This window comes from Desmodus rotundus, chromosome 9 (assembly GCF_022682495.2).
Source record: "Desmodus rotundus isolate HL8 chromosome 9, HLdesRot8A.1, whole genome shotgun sequence".
NCBI classification, from domain to species: domain Eukaryota; kingdom Metazoa; phylum Chordata; class Mammalia; order Chiroptera; family Phyllostomidae; genus Desmodus; species Desmodus rotundus.
Genome location: NC_071395.1, coordinates 88285822 through 88301357, shown reverse-complemented (window position 1 = coordinate 88301357; position 15536 = coordinate 88285822). Strand labels below are relative to the sequence as shown.

The 15536-nt window shown below is 48.5% G+C and overlaps 1 protein-coding gene across 2 annotated transcripts in view; it reads right to left on the bottom strand.

Annotated features, from left to right (window-relative positions):
• The window catches only part of PRKCA (protein kinase C alpha), a 362239-nt gene that overhangs the window by 58499 nt on the left and 288204 nt on the right, over positions 1-15536 (bottom strand). The window lies entirely within an intron of this gene.

Here is a 15536-nt window from a genome sequence, read left to right as displayed (position 1 = left end):
GCCTCGGGTACAGATGAGGACACAGGCCTACAGTACTGACTCCACCACCTGCCACTGCACAGGGTCACAGGGAGGGTCACAGGGGAGTAGCAACAAGAATGCTATTTCCTCTACATGGGTCCTTGAAACAGGTCCCTGGGTCATCCCGCAGAGAGTCCCTCCCCTGTGCCAAGGGCTGCTCCACCTGGGATGTAACCTCTAACCAACCACACCAGGGGGAGGGAGCCTTTAGGATTTGAAAGGAAGTTGGAGATAAGCTAATCAAGGCCACCCACCTTCCAGAGGAGGAGACTGAGGCCTGGGGGTGGGAGGCTAGTGACGTGTCTAAAGCAATTTTCCTCCCTGGGCTCTGAATCCAGAACTCTGTTCTTGGAATTCAGGGCTCATTCTTCTCTGTAGAAGGTAGGAAAATGTAAGGGGTCAAATAATTACATTCTGGGGTTTTACAAGCCAAACGCTGTGTCTGTCGCAACTACCCAGCCCTGCCAGCTGAGTGGGAAGGCCACCTGAGTGAAGGAGTGAGTGCGTGTGGCTGTGGGCTACTGCCACCTTACGTTAGGAAACAGGCAGCAACCAGAATGTGGCCAGTGGGCTCCAATTTGCCTAGATGATGCAGGTTCGCAAATTGTCCATTTTCACTTGCCATTAGATTTAAACAAAACATCTGTATTGCATCGCTAACTTACCAGAACAGCACGAATTAAGAACCAAACACACTTGAACTAAATTACTGTTTGGTCTGCTCCACCGTGCTGGACAGGCGGACTAGTACCGGCAAAAGCTGCCTCACGGCCAGAGAGCATGGTGAGTGAGTGCTTAGTGGAGCAGAAATTTCAGGGAAACCACATTAAGTCATTTTCTTAATGAGAAATATTTCTACGGACACATCCACTTACGCTGTTGCCACTGTGGAAGTGAATTCACAGGAAGCCGGTGGGCCTCTGTTGTCATGGCAACTGAGCCACACTCTAAGGACAAATGTGGGACCTGGGACATAGCGCTTTGCCCTAACTGGAAAACAGACGCTTGGTTCTTGGACCGAGGATTACACACCTCAACTATTCTGCCGGGTCGTTCTTCAACCACCCCAGTTTTTCCCACCTCCCGAGGTGTCCGGTGAGCATCGGCACAGGTCTTTCCCAGGCCGGTGGATGGTCTTCACCAGGCCACAGCAGTGTGACTTGTCTCACCTGCGACACAGGCCCGGGGGAGGCTGCTGCTCTTGGTTCTGCCCGGTGGCCGAGAGTCCAGAGGCACACGAGGATACTGGGATGTGAGCTCCCTTTCTAAGTTGTCCCATCTGCAAGACGGCCTTCCTCTCCCCGACCACATGCAGCCACCGCCTTAGAGAAAGGCCCGAGTGAGCAGACCTGGCTACGGCCCATCGCTGTCCGAGTATTTTGGCACTTAGCAATTTTTTGAATCCTATGGCCTTTCCCTGCCAGGAATGCTCCCCTTTGGAATTCACACCGCACTGGCCTTGTGAGTTGGCTGTGGCAGGGTCAGAAGCCACATGAACTCACAGATACTCCCAAAGTAAATGGTTTTCCTGACGGCCATCAACATTGCTCAGAAATGGGGACTTCTCTGCCCTAAGAAAGCAGAATATATATGTGTGGTGGCCCGTGCGAGCCAGGATAGACTGCAGGAGCCACGCAGACTTGGAGAGACCCTGACGTCTTGCCTCTTCAGCACCCTGATGAGTCCCTAAAACCACGGAAGAATTGGGAGCACACAGGTCATCCCGTCTTCACATCCATCAAAAAGGAGAGATGCGGGCATAAGTCCATAGCTGTCCCATGAACACACTTTCATGGACTCTCTTATTTGCAGATCTTTACCGCCCTCTTGTGGTATGTTTTCTAAACAGATTGCACTGTGTGCAGGACCTTTCAGCAGAAACCGGCCTGAGGTTCACCAGGCTGGTCTGCAGAGGTCAGGTTCCGTAAGTGCTGCAAAATGGCGCAAACAAGGCAGAACTTCTGTCTTCCCAGGGCACCCTCATGGGCGAGGGCTCGAATCTCCGCCAGGACAGCTGGGCCGCGGCATAATGCCAGCGGAATGTGGACTGACGCCGGAGTGTGCTTTAGGGTCTCTAGGTGCTTTCTTTCTGGCAATCAACAACCCCCAACCAGACGCATCTCTGTGTCCCTGAATCTAACCTCGATCGGGCCAGGGCCAAGCTTTGCCAGTCACAGATACCAGGAGCGGGGAAAGGGCGGCAGTGAGGGCTTCCGGGGGCTGGGGTGGCCTGAGACAAACCCCGAGCAATTTCAGAAATAATAAGAAATGGTGATAGCCACACGAGGGCAGAATTCAATAAGAAAGCCACCACTGGGGACATTCAACTGAAGCTAAATGATCACAGAATGGCATCTCCTGAATTAAAAAAAATAAAAAAAAGCCATAACTGGCAATAAAGCCCAGATCCCTGGGGAAAGTTCTAGACACTTCTCTCCATCACGATGTGGCTGCCATAGGGAAGGTGGGCAGGACTGGGCACCTAGCAAAAGAGGATCCAAACTTCATCCATAAGGAGGAAAAAACAGAGAAAAAAGATCCTTTCCCCCAAATGCTGATTACTTTTGCTCAATTACTCAATTTAAGGTTTTTAGAAATGTCTCTAATTGACAGCAGCTAGCATTTTGAAAGCTGGGCCGATGGCAATTAAATTTAGCATAATCAAAATTTACATAATCGTTGATTTCATCCTATCTTCACCGAGCATTTTAAAGCCACACCAGTTTTTAAAAACAAAGGACCTAATTATAGCTCAATGGGACACCTGCTTCAGAGGCTGGTGGCAGCTGCACTGTTCTGGGTGGTTCCTGGGCCCCTGTGGCAGTGGGCTGACAGGGAAACTGGGGGGTCGGGGGGGTGGGGTGGGGTGAGGGAGCCAACTGCTGAAGAGCGTAGGAGTTCAAGTCCAGCAAATGTGGGCCGGAGCACCGGCTACGGTACTGTTGACTTTGCCAAGGCCTCAGTTTCTCCATCTGTAAAATGGGCTATAACTCCCCACCCCCTCCTGTGGGAGGCAGGAAGCTTTTCCTTCCTGCAGTGACAGGGTGTAATCGGAGCCCAGTGGCTGCTGCCAGGCTGGCACTTAGAAGAGAGATTCAGCAACGGCCTACGGACCAAAAGGTCGCCAGTAGGATTCCCGGTCAGGACACTTCCCTGTGTTGCAGGCCAGGTCCCCAGTAAGGGGCATGTGAAAGGCAACCACACAATGATGTTTCTCTCCCTCTCTTTCTCTGTCCTTTTCCCTCTGTCTAAACATAAATAAATATAATCTTTTTAGAAAATTAAAAAAAAAATAAGAGAGATTCGTCCTGGAGGAAGCAAAGGGACGGCAAGTAGGACCTGGCACCAATGAACCTGGGGAGGGTGGGGGTGAGGGTGGGGGACTGGATGTTCTCTGCCTTGGAAGCTGATAAGGGAATGCCACAGACCAAGGAAAAGCCAGCAAAATGTAAAATAACTCAACTCCTGTGCCCTCAGAGGTACCACAAGCTGCTGGGGCCTGGGGAAATGCGGGTCACAGAAGGAGCATGCCTAGTGAGAAACGAAACTGTGGCTGCCCCCCTCCCCAAAGCTGTCAGTTCTGTGCAAGAGCCACCCACAGCCACTGCCCAGAATCAGGAAGACAGTCCTTCTGGCATGTTCCTTTCCAGCCTGTCAACGGAGAGAAAGGGGCCCTGGGGACCAGCGATGGACTGATTACTGACAACTCTATTTTCAGAAAAAGCTACAAGGCGAAGGCCAGTCCATGAACAAGGGGGCAATGCCACTTTAAGAAGAGGAGCGTGAGGGAGGGGTGGCACTCCGTTTTCACTGCATGGGCCAGGTGACTTTCCAACACTCAGGTGACACTTTCCTTCTCAGGTAGAATACTCTGTGTTTCTCGCCCTAAGACCCATAAGCAAAAGCACAGGAAACATCAAAAACGTGCTCCCTCACAGGGGGCTTTGCTGACTCGAGAGCTCTCGACCCTGCTCTTCAATGACCTGAGGACGTCCTCACTTGGATGCAGTGCGCAGGGGCAGTGGGGTCACTATGGCTTCCTGACGGAGCCCACGAGTGGTTTAGAAAGCAGGACCAAGGGTCCGCTTTAAGTGGGCGATGGCTTTGCAGACGACAGCCATGCACGGGGACACTTCCACGAGGGAAGATGATGGGGGGTGAGACGTGGGGAGAGAGTGAGAGGAACGGCTGCAGCAAACGCTTATCTAGAAGCTGTTGTTCACAGCGCCTTCTAAAGTCACTGTTCAGTGCTCCCAGCGACCCCAGCAGGGCGGTGCTGTGATTGTCCCCACTTCAGAGATGGAGAAACTGAGGTAAAAGAGGTGAGCTATGTGGCCCAAGGCTAAGAGGTGGTGGAGCTGGGATCTGAGTTTGACCTTAACTGTGCTGTTTCCTCGGAGTGACAAGGTAAGAGCCAGGCTACCCAGCAGGCGGGGGGAGAGGGCAGTCCTTCCGAAGAGGGGACAGCCTCTCATCAGTTGGCAGGCGCTGCGGTTTACCAGCCAGGGGGGACCCGGAGGGGTGGAGACTTTGCCCAAACCCTTTCCTCTTTCCCCCTCTCTGTGTCCGGTTCCTGCCCCATCTGATTCTGCACCGGCACCTTGACAGGGAAACACAGCCCTGTAATATGTGTGTTCTTCTCCCCGGAACAACCAAATTTCCAGCTGAAGAACAAAGACGGAAGCACGTTGCGTGGGCGCGTCACAACATGCAGGGGAAGGACCTCTGGGTCCCATTTGGGGTCCGAGGACCCAGGTGGCTTTCCCTCATCAGCGCAGAGCATCCTCTGAGCAACAGGGTCTGAGACGATAGGTGGCTTACTGCGTTGACTGTCCCCAGGTCCTGGAATGGTCAACAAGCACCCGCTTACTCCGAGGACGTGCAAAGCTCTCACTCGCCAGGTGCTCAGGGCAGCCCCCAAGTGAACACGCCATATCCCGGGACAGGACTTTAAGCACGTACACCCAGAGGGAGGGACAACAGAAGTCTCGAAGGACTAAGGTTTTCACACACAATCATCGCCATGCTCCGCAAGGCCTGTGAAACCTCTCAGAATATTTTTTCTTTCCCATTTCCAATAACTCTGGGTCACTAGTCTCTTGTGGCCCCTTCAGGGGACCCATCTGCGGCGTCAGATACAAGTTCTGGAGCTGAGAAATTTTCCAAACATTATTTCTTGGATGTTGTCTTCAGCACAATGCTCTTCGAAGAGTGTTCTGTGCTGATTCTATCTTAGGGGAGGGGGTGGGGTTCCCCCTGGCCAATCCTCCCCCCAAGTATTTGAGTGTTTAAATTTTCCCCTCGGTTCCAATATGAATGTGCTGTAACAATCTAGAGCTGATTTTAATTACTAACAACAGCAGCACGTGGAGGGCACAGCTGGCACGTGGCCCTAACCACCTCCCCCAGCGAGAGTGGTGTTGGCAGAAATGACAATAGGCCAGAGTCTAAAATAACTGACATGCAAGTGGCAGAGTCCCACTGGAGAGCCTGGGGAGAGAATGGCTGATTAGGTTACGACAGTTAAGTGAGCTGGGAAGAAACTAAAAAATGAGAGACAATGAAATACAGCGCATTGTATTAAGCCAGGCATGAGGAACGTCGGAACAGTTTGAGGGGTTCGGCCCATAGTGTGCCACCCTGCACCCCCCACATAAACGCAGACATGCAGGGTGCAGGGCAAGGGCCCGTGTGGGCTGTGCGCTCAGGTCGATGCCTGCCTATATGAAATCGGAAATGTGGGTAGGCATGCACAGGGACAGAGAGAGAGGAAGACGGGTTGGCAATTTAAAGATGCACTCTTCCTGTTCACTGGATGCTTTCCAACCAGACCTGAACTCACCTTTAAGCACTCAGAGGAGATTCCAATATTTCCTGAGTACAACTGTAAACGAACCTAGTCTGAAGAGAAGGGGGGCCTGGTGTATTCTCTAAGTGACTGGCACACAGGCATCTCCCCTCACTGGGGTGTTGTGGCATCGGGGTGGGGCAGACAGACTAGGACACAGGTGGGCATGGGGTTCAAGCTACCGGAACACACAGGGCATCTTTAAGCGTGGACAGCGTGGCCGGGGCTCAGGCTTAGGAGCCACAAAAACCAGGGCAGACGTTTTTGTGGAAGGAAAGGTGGCAGAGGACCACGGAGTGTTGGCAGAACTACCTTTTAAGAAGTGGATATGCCAGCCCTGTCAGAGATAGGAGAAGGAGAAAAACTGCTAGGTACGCAGGAAAACAATTAGCACCGTGAGAAAATAAAGATGGAGAACCACACGCTACTGGTCGCATTTACAATGCAGACAGGAAGCCCTGGCTGGGTAGCTCAGTTGGTTAGAGCGTCGTTCCCATACACCAAGGTTGTGGGTTTGATCCCCAGTCAGGGCACATGCAAAGAATGAACCAATGAGTGCATAAATAAGTGGAACAACACATCCATGTGTCTCTCTCCCCTCCTTCCTCTCCCTCTCTAAAAAAAAAAAAAAAATCAGCAAATACAATGCAGACAGAAGGCACGGGGTGTGAGAGAAGGAGGCAACCTCTTAGATGAGCGCCAGCCCCAGGGGAGAGTAGGAGCTCTCCCCTGTATGACCAGGGAAGGGTGAGAGTCAAACCATGCGGAGCAAAGGCCCTTCTCCCTTCTTCCTCGTGGCCACACATGGCATCACGTCAACAGCTTCACCCCATCCATGTGTGTTTCTCCTGCTTCTGGCCAATCCACATGATGGAGTCATGGGGCGTTTGGTTAATCAAGTGTCTGAGGTGGTGCACAGCTAGTTACCTGGTCATTTTATACACAGACTGCCATTGTTACGTAAATGAGAATAAAACCACATCCACTCACCATTTAAACTCTTTGTAGCCAAATTTCTTTTCTTGATGATTCAGAAGGCTATCCAGCATCTGAAGTGCCCAAGATTACCGGTGAAACACAAACTGGCCGGGCAGCTGATTAACCACGTCCTGGCTGAGCGAATGCCAGGTAACCAGGTTTTGTTTTGCAGAAACACCTCTTTTTACCTTTCCACTTCTGTCTAAAATAACCCATCATAACTTGATAACTTCACTTTCTCACACACTAATGTTGAAAACATGAAGTTGAAACCATCTTAATGGAGAATTCCATAAAAGCAGGCATGGGACTAACCCTACAAGTTCAGACAGCATGAGAGTCAGCTTCTGGAGGAAATCTGAGGGAGAGGCTGATTTCCAGGACCCAAATTCCGCAGCCCGAAAGGGTCACAGATCCCTAAGCCTGAAGAGACAGACAATCAGAGACAGATTATGCCTTGTACTCGGAAGGCTTTGCCTACTAAGATAGGACGCCGGTTCAGACTGTGAATCTTGCATCTCTTTGAACAGGTGTGGGCAGATTATCTTCCACTACATCTTATAATTATGGTCCTTTAAATCTGTAATCACAAATTTATTTATAATTGTTCTCAAAATAGGCCATTTTATTCCATCCCAAAGCTCTATTTTAGGCTAGAGATCTTAATCCACATCAGGATGAAAGGGAACTAACAATAGCAACAAAAACATCCTCATAGGAATCTTGGAAAGAACCTTAAAGGAAATGTAACCTGACATTTCCCTTGCACCTTCCTGATAGAATCGGCCAGCCTTTGCTTGAATACCTCCAGGTAGGAATAGTTACCCAGAGCAGGGATCAACGGTCTTACATCCCCTACACTACTCGGCAACATTCTTAAGAACAAGTATCGTGTCTTAACTCTTTGTCCCCAGAGATTGTGCTGGGCATAGAGCAGATGCAACACTCACCAGAAGGAAATTTCCAGAACTACCTATTTCTGTAATTGCAAAAAGTGTGGGAAAGGAGCTGGTCCATCAGCAAGAGTGACCATATTCATCACATATGATCTTGCCGGCCTGCTAAAGGGACGTGGGCAGATAAGGAGAGGAAGACTCTCTGGGCTGCATGACGGCAGACGTCCTCTGCTGGGACGCCAAGGAGAGCAGGGTGAAAGGTGCACTCCTCCTGGGGCCTGATGTTTAGATTTCAAAGCATTCAGAGCAGGACCCAGGGCGCTCTGTCTGCACACAGGAAAGTGACGAATCTTACAGGTGTGTCCAGCTAGTGAGCAGTCTTCAGTTGGCACAATGAAATTTCAGACCAGTTGAAAAGCCTTGAGGATTACGTAAAGGCGTGACTGGGATTCGAAGAGCCAGAGACAGAGGGAAGCGGAGGAGAAGGGAGGGTCTTTCCCAGGGAACGTAAGCAAGCACTGAGATGCAGGAAAGAGCGTGTGTGTTCAGGGAGGGAGACACGGTGTCACGGGGATGGGGCTAGGAAGGCTAGGAACTGGAAATGAGAGAGAAGCGTCATCCCACACAGATCTGGTCCTGCTATGGACTAGCTTGAGTAAATCCCTTCTGTGCTTTTGTTTTCCCATCACAAAGGTAATTTCAGACACCCCTCCAAGTTCTCTTATCCCACTGTTCCCTTATTCCAGGGGTCAGAAAACGTCTTCTCTGAAGGACCAGACATTAAGCTTCCTGGGCTGTCCTGTCGCTATTGTAATGACCCAACTCTGCTGCTGTAGCACGAAGCAGCCAATCGGTGAGTACACAGACGTGGCTTGTTAACAAAACTGTATTTGTGCACACTGAAATCTGAATTTCGTCTAGTTTTCAAGTGTCACAAGTGATATCCTTTCTGATTTTTTCAACCACTTAGAAATAATAAAACTGTTCTTAACGCATGGACCATAAACAAACAGGCACTTGCTTGCAATCCCCGCCCTGTGTAATACGGACACGGGGTGGAGGGACGGAGTCCGTCCTCACGACCGGCACAGCCACCGGAGATTCGGAGTTTGTTTTTCATTAGCCAGCAGGTCACATCCTCTGGACAGGCACTTCTCAAACCGAAATGGGCACAGGGATCACCTGGGGAATGTGCAAATGCAGATGCTGACTCGGTGGAAGTGGAGGATGGGGTCTGGGGTTCTGCACTTTTAATGAGCTCCCGGATGCTACAGATGTTCCACACTTGGAGTCGCAAGGACCCGGAGCCCCAGGGTGGTCATAGCTTCCTTTTGCAAGACCCCCAGGGAGTTTAGAATCTTGGGACTGACCTCTCTACAGACCCCCAATCTGAACTCTTTGTAGGACAAGTTCCTGGGGAAAGCTAGCACACCTCATTCTGTGTGCCATGACCTTATTTTAGGCTTTTCTCCTTTAGGGGCTTTAACTTCTTCTTAGCTGAGTAAGATAGAGCCATAAAGACCTGTGTCAGTGCCTATTTGGCCTGTGTTAGTGACAGTGGACATTGGCTCTACCTTCCTTCCTTTTAATTCCTTCCCCGCAGAGGGAAGCATCCTTGGCACCTGCTAATCCCCTGTGGTACCAGGGCCAGCTGCTTCTAACATTTAATATTAGGCTTATCCAACATCCACCCACATGGCCACCCCCGTAGCTATAAACTCAAGGCTTTTTATGTCGTTTTGGGAACTCATTAGGAAGAAACAGACAACTGGAATATACAACCTTTTTTGTTTGTTTCTCAACAGAGCCATTTCCATAAGATAAGCTAAACAGAAACTTGCTGCCCGTGCTGAGATAGAATGAACTCCCCCTCCCTTACAGACTAATCAAAACCACAGGTGCTCTCAGAGGCTGCCTTTGAGTTTGCTCAGCAGAGTGGCAGTGTCGACCTCCGACGACAAGGATGTAAGGAATGCGTGAAATGATGTCCAACACTAAACCTTGTCCTACTTCAGCTTAAGATGTTGTATCTGGCCCTGGCCAGTTGGCTAGGTGTCTTCCCACATGGCAAGGGTCACCGGTTCGGTTCTCGGCTGCGGTGCCTACAAGAGGAAACCGACCGATGTTTCTCTCCCTTTCTTTCTCCCTCCCTTCCCCTCTCTAAAAATAAATAAATAAAATCTTTTAAAAAATAAAGGATTACTCTTCTCAAAACCTTAAAAAAAAGATTTTGCTTCCAAGACAGAACTGAAGTACAAAGATGGACACTTATAGATCCCCCCGCAACCCACCATCACACAGTTTAGAAGTGGTTAAAGCCATTTAGAGAGAGAGAGGAAAAAAAGGTGGACTCCACAGTGGGAATACACATTTTCTGGTTAGTGTCCAAGAGGTCATTGGAAAGTACTCAGTTTCCATAGTAACAGTAGCAGACCTGATCGAATCAACAAATAGCTACAATTTATCTGAGGGTCTCCAATGAACTATTTTTCCCCCATCAAGAGTGGAACATTCTGAATTAGATAAAGTCTTCAAAGACAATGGCAGGAAGCTTTCGGAAAATCCAGTTTCAATAATGATAAACAGAGAAGTGCTTGCTTGCTCTTTTCACATATAACCTAGCAACAGAGGGTCATCTACGTTAATTTACGTGCCTTAACTGCAAGAGTAATCGGATCACACTAGTTTGTTCCAATGAGAATGAGACTTGAGATTATCAGAGGTAGGGATAATCTCAAAATGCTCCCTCGGAATAAACAAAAGGAGCTATATACGTGATCTTCAGGCAATCTGCAGGCCCCAGGGTGGGCCTTCCAGTAGATCCTGGACCTGTATCACCGGCCCAAAGCCGCAAAGCAGCTCAGGCTCATGGGCCAGCATCATCAATTCTACCGTGGCTTCTTTGTGTTCAGGCCCTTGTGCGGTTCTGAATGGTCGCAAATACAAAACTGTAAAGTCACAGACATCATCTTATTTGGGCGGAATTTGTTGAAAATCCAGCTTTAGATTCTGACCAATGGATAGTCTATAGAATCAATTCACACAAGTCTTTTCAATAAAATATTTCAGCCATAAAAGGTTCGCATCACCTATTTCCAAAATGCCTGTTACAATGAATGTAGCTCATGGGTTCACAGCCCTTAGGGACACATTTACTAGAGTCTTAGAGGTCCGACTGGAGGGCGGGGCAGATGAGCTCTCTGCGTCCCCACTGCCGGCGACCCCTCTCTGCTCACAGCTTCCCGCAAACGCAGTGGGTTTCACGGGGACTTCTGGGGCTGTGACAGAAGTGTGTGCTGTTAATTAATGGGCAGCTGGAGTATGATCCCGGCTGCGTTACATCCTTGTCTCTAACACAGTTACTCAGCCACGCAAAAAACTGACTTCTTAGGCCCAGGAACAGGCTTCGAATCTAGAGGGAATCTACTTTCTGAAATCCAGGTTTCTTGTAAGTAAATGATTTTATAAGCCCAGGAAAAATGTATTAGAGTCATGGGTTTTGCATTTCAGTCCCCACCCCCACAAAGCAAACTGTTTTTCTTACTGGGAGGCATGGTCTACACTGGCTCTAATAGAAATTCAATGTGAGCTACACATGTAATTTCAAATTTTTTAACAACCTCATTAAATATATACCAAATAGGTAAAGTTGATTTCAATAAGGATGTTGTTTAATGTTATGTTTAATAATATTAGGCTTAGTACTAATATATTTATTCAATGTTTATTAAATATTAATTCAATCTACTTAATTATTTAACATCAATATTTATATTACGTTCACTAATATTCTATATTAGATTTTAATAAGTTAATTATATAGTTACTAATAGATTTGTTAAACATTTTTATTTTATATGCATTCATAGTTAATATTTACTAAACATCAATAGATTAATATTTAATATATTTATTAATGACAATAGTTACTATACATTAATATCATTTGATATTTGATCTTTATGAAATATTAATGCTTTGATATTTATTAATATATTTACCAATACCAATAGATTAAATATATTTTATTCAATATATCAAAAATATTTTTCAGTACACAACCAATGTAAAAATTATCATAAGACATTTTACATTCCTTTTTTACTGAGTCTTGGAAGCCCAGTGTGAATTTGATACTTGTAGTGTGTTTCAGTTCAGACTGGCCACATTTTACGAGCTTAATAGGCACGTGTGGCCAGCGGCTTCTGAACTAGACAGTACGGCCCCTGAGGATTTCAAAGTAAGAGAAAACGCAGCCTATTCACTCTTTGGGATTCCGCGTCATGTGACTATTTAGCTGACCACATAGTCAAGCCGCGAGCAATGGACAGGCTGGGCTCCCCGGGCTGGCCCAGCCATGGGCAGGGTTTCTGGCTTTCCTCGACCACCTGGAGGAAAGGCTGGGCAAGGAGTTGGATGCAAAGCTGACGATGGTCAATGAGTGGGAGAATGAGGGGTCTTGTCGTGAGGGGTCACCTTGAGGCTCTGGGGCACGACACAGGTGGCTTAAGGGCAGGCGTCAAGCTGAGGGTGGCGGGCAGGTCCCTCAGACGGGCCAAAGCTGCCAATCAGGTGAGTCCCAGTTCAAACAGCTGTGAAACGCCTCCCGAGTGCCACGGGACACGGGAGACTGAGCTGAAGCAGAGAGGAACTGGGGAGCCTGTCTGCTGAAAACAGCATCAAGGGAGGAGAACCCAAGTTATGCTTGAGGCTCCAGGAAGCTGTGAATGTTGAGACAACCAACCCAGGGGTCTGTTCTCAGGGATGATTCCTTGACGGAATTTCTAACACGCCAAACAGGGTTCCGAAATGCCTCTCAGTAGCATCTGTTTCGCACTTATAAACATACTTTACCCGAGTCTTACAAAAGAATCTTACCCAAGCTCACCAGCTAGTAAGTGGTAGGGCCTGGGTGTGAAACTATGGCTAATCATTCCAAATTGCACAGCCCCTCCAGAACACCACAGTGCAACAGTGAGTACCCGGCTCGAGTTCATACAGCTGGAGGTGGGCAAGCCTGGACTTGAACCCCAGCAGCACTGGCTCCAGGGGCCCCTCGCCAGGATGCAGCAGCACTCCCCCAACGAAAGTGGTGGAAGCGCTGCACATGGAAACTGCTGGGAGCTTAGCCCGCACTCACCGCACGCTCCCCATTGTTGCTGCTGCATCTGCCACTGTCCCCATCAACACTGCACCCCTGCTCCCAGGAAGGGGCGGCAAGGGAGGAGTCATCGAGACCATGCTCCAAGAGCAGTTACTGTATTTCACGCTTGATCATAAACTTCCCTCTTCGTAAAGAATTTTGAAAGTACAGGCACACCTTGTTTCCCAGATGTTGCGTATTTTACAACTTGAAGGCAGGAAGACCCGCCGTCAGCAAAAAGATTACAACTTGTTCTGTTGCGGTGGTCTGGAACCGAACCCACAGAATCTCCGAGGTGTGCCTGTACTTCTCCACGGAGAGCTCACACACATTTCAAGCGGCACTGCAATTTAAATAAATTCATCTTGCTTTCTTGAATCCTGATACTCCAAAGACTTATTTATAGTATATCATCTGTCAGCTCTCCCGTGGAACGTGACTTTATTCCACTATTTTCTGACACCGCGACTATTCCATGGCAAGCATAGACCAAAGTGTGCTGCCTTGCAGCTACGGATGCGTCTGTTTTGCTCTTTAACATTTGTTTGTTTTTCCTTATCTTTAACATTTTTTAACATTAGGTTTTAACACCCTGGAGTAAAGCAGCGGTAGCAGGCAAGAGTGACAGTTAATGGTAAGAACAGAAAACGGCTCCCGTGCTTCTAGCTTATTTGTTCTATTTTATCAACGATCTGAAACAAACGAAGACAACAACGAAAAGCCTGGACAATCAGCAAAACCGAATGGCGTGACCTCATTTCAGGAAACGCCTGACTCCTACCTCGGAATCTCCAATAACCATTAACAACGTGTGGAGGAGGCCAGCAACCCCACAGGTGTGAGTGAGTTCATTCAGAGTCCATTTGTAGCCAAGAGAGCCAGCAAAATAAACATTAGAAGCAGTGATTGGGATCTGGAGTGAAATGAGGGAATTTAGGTTTTATTTTGTTGAACACAGAAATATGAAAAGTGACGAAGGGAGAAGTGACCCCTGAGCCAATGCCCGGGTGCTGTCGGCCCGAGGAGGCCAGGTCCAGGGCCACCAGCCATTCTGGCTCGATTCCTACAGAGTCTATGGGAAGCAGGATCGGTGAGAAGGTCTTGGTTAGAATAAGTCAAGGCAGGGACGAGGGGTCGGGCCTCGGGAGGAAGGTTCTGCATCAGAGCATAAGGGGATAGAGGTGGGAATAGGACCTGGGAAGGAAGTGGCTGGGCTCCAAAGGAAGGGATGGAGAGTCACCCTGTCGCTGGCCTCACCTTCCTCCTCCCATCTTCTTTCTTCTGGGACAACCCCAAGTGTGGAGGTAGATGTGGTCCCTATGGCTGAGGGGAAGGATCAGGTGACTGGTAAACACAACACAAATATGCTCCAGCTCACTGACAACCATGGAAATGGACAAATGACAGGAAGATCCTCCGGAAATATTTGAAACCAGGAAAAGACGTGGCCAGAAGATCCCTCTCTTCCACCGGGGAAGTTGAAAGTCGCATACCTAACTCCCTAGGCATGGCTCCAGATGCAAATGACCCAGATCCCAGACTTTGTGCAAGATCAGAACAGCAAGCAGCATGGACATAACAGAAGTCCTGAGTTTTCATGTGAGTAAGGTCAGTACTGAACTGTTCCATTTCTGTTGTTAACCTAGAGCTGCCACTGTCCTCACGCTGTGTTCATTTGTGGGGCGGTTTACAGCGAACACCTTTCAGAGGTGTTCACCTTGAGTCTTTGATGAGGACCCTAAAGCACTGCCCTGCGGTCGGCGCAGACGCCGGCTCAGCAGGAGACCAGTGACTCCCGACCACCCTGAACCCCATCTAGCCCAGCAATTACCCGATCCATTGCCAGGTACACCAAGTTCCCAATTTACAAACACATTGTGTTCCAGAAATCCATCTAAATGTACATGAGGCTATATTTCCTCCCCAAACAATGTTATAAATGGTGGTAATATGCCTCTATTTCATAATAGGGCTGGACTACGGGATGTAAAACATGCCCACTTCTTAGAGCATCTTTCAACATGAAAAAAAATTTTTTTAAGAGAAGCTACAGAAGTTAAAAATGTAAAACCAAAAAATACCTTCTCTAACCCAGTTTCTGCAATGAAACGTATTGATGATGATGATGAGAGCCGACACTTGTATACGAGAGTTTGCTTTTAGGACTTTTCCATTGACTACTTAATTGAATCTTTAAACACTGCCATTAAGTCAATCCTGCTAACTGTTCCCATTCACAGAGAAAACATGCGCAGGGAGGTCAGATGTTAATAAACAGCAGGAGCCAGGATTTGACTCTGGAGTCCATGGGCTGAGCCAGGGGTTGGTAAACTGCGGCCCACGGGCCAAGTGGGTCTGCTGCCTGTTTTTGTAAATAAAGTTTTATTGGAAGACAGCCTCATCCATTTGCTTACATATTGCCTGTGGTTGCTTTCATGCTACAAAGGCAGAGCTGAGCAGCTGTAGTGAGATTCCTAATTTGTGACTACTTTCATCTCAGGCCTGCAAAGTCTAAAATATTTATCGTGTGAGCCTGTACAGAAAGTTCACTGAGCAAGGGCTAACCCACCCTCAGGCCGCCTCCATGGAAGCCAGACCCTCTTCTCTGACTCTGGCCGGGAGCCTCATCGCTGGCAGTGGAAGGCCAGCA